Genomic DNA, 1,376 nt, shown 5'->3' on the forward strand with positions numbered 1-1,376 from the left:
GTTCGCGAGCGCGCGTTTTTTCTTCATATTCGTTGGCAGCAAGTTGTTTTACACCTATTAGAATATTTCATTGTTTTTATTTCCCACCGGGTCAAACCTTTTAGCTTTTTTTCTCTTCTTTTTGCTTACTACAGCCACTGTTAAGCATCGAAAGAAATCACGCTCTGTAGAATTGATGTAAATAAAGAGATGACAAAAAAAGGATTAGTATCGAAAGATCGTCGAAAATTTCCTGACTCCCCCCCCCCTCAGAAAACAGCTATTATTAACATAGAAAGTAATTATACCTTAATCCCTATTTTTGTAAGCAGTTATAACCGTAAAAATTTTAGTTGCAGAGAGCAGAAATTGAAAGAAGATATACAACATAGATGTGTGTGTGTTTACGATAAGTTGATTTATAGAAAAAATTGTTAAATGTTTGAAATGCAAATCTGTGAATGAAAAATAAAAATTCAGACATATACATGATAGATAGACCTGATAGAAATAGCAGCCAAATCTCCCTCAAAACACCCTACTGTATTAATGCAAGAATTCTGTGTTAATACATTAATAATTGCTTTAACAGAAAATGAACCTGTAATGTAAATATGGAATAAATAATTGTTATACGCTTATATAAATCTGAGATGTACCTGTTGAAGGTTAAAATGTAAGAGATGTTATTTTCAATGCGTGCATAAACATAAAGTGTCTGCTTCTGTATTTTTAACATGAATTTGTTCTGTCAATAAATGACCGGACGGAAGAAGATACGGGTACAGCTAACGAAGAGTGGACCCCAACGCGCACCCGCGCAAGCTAGTCGTGAGTAGTCGATCCCACAAGTGCGAGTGCGTGTATGCAAATGAATACATGTGCGCGCGCATGCAAATTATTACATGCGCGCATGCGCGCTCTTTTAACGGCTGAAATATATATATATGCATATACATTGTGTGTGTGTGTGTGTGTGTGTGTGTATGTGTAAAGGAACGACCGTGCGAACTCATAAAAGGGGCAATGGTGACGAATGGAAAAACAGAGAGAAGAATTATGGGATGATGGAATGAACTAAGAAGATAGAGAGTGTATCTACGTAGTTAGAGAGAAGCAATAGAGAAAGGGGAAAAAAGACGGTATGATGGAGAAGAGAGCGAGAGAGAGAAGTTATATATATATACATATTTGACAGGAATGGCAACAAAAGAAAGAAAGAGACCTCGATATTATGCAAATAGAGGAATTTATCTGTGAAAATATGTGACACTTATTCAGTAGCCATGATAAAACTTCGAGTTTCGGATGCCAGGGTGGGGGGGTCCACGTCAACATCTCTTCAGTTAAACATGAAACAGGGCAGAAACCATCTGCCAAAAGGAAAGGATTACGCA

The 1,376-nt window shown here is 36.9% G+C and overlaps 1 protein-coding gene across 1 annotated transcript in view; it reads right to left on the bottom strand.

Annotated features, from left to right (window-relative positions):
* The window catches only part of LOC106881296 (putative ankyrin repeat protein RF_0381), a 21,801-nt gene extending 20,966 nt beyond the window's left edge, over positions 1–835 (bottom strand). Inside the window, exon 1 of the mRNA XM_014931628.2 lies at positions 639–835. The gene's annotated coding sequence lies outside the window, so the exon portion shown is untranslated. The remainder of the gene's footprint in view (positions 1–638) is intronic.
* Positions 836–1,376: the final 541 nt, after the last annotated feature.

Source organism: Octopus bimaculoides, chromosome 27, assembly GCF_001194135.2.
Source record: "Octopus bimaculoides isolate UCB-OBI-ISO-001 chromosome 27, ASM119413v2, whole genome shotgun sequence".
NCBI lineage: Eukaryota > Metazoa > Mollusca > Cephalopoda > Octopoda > Octopodidae > Octopus > Octopus bimaculoides.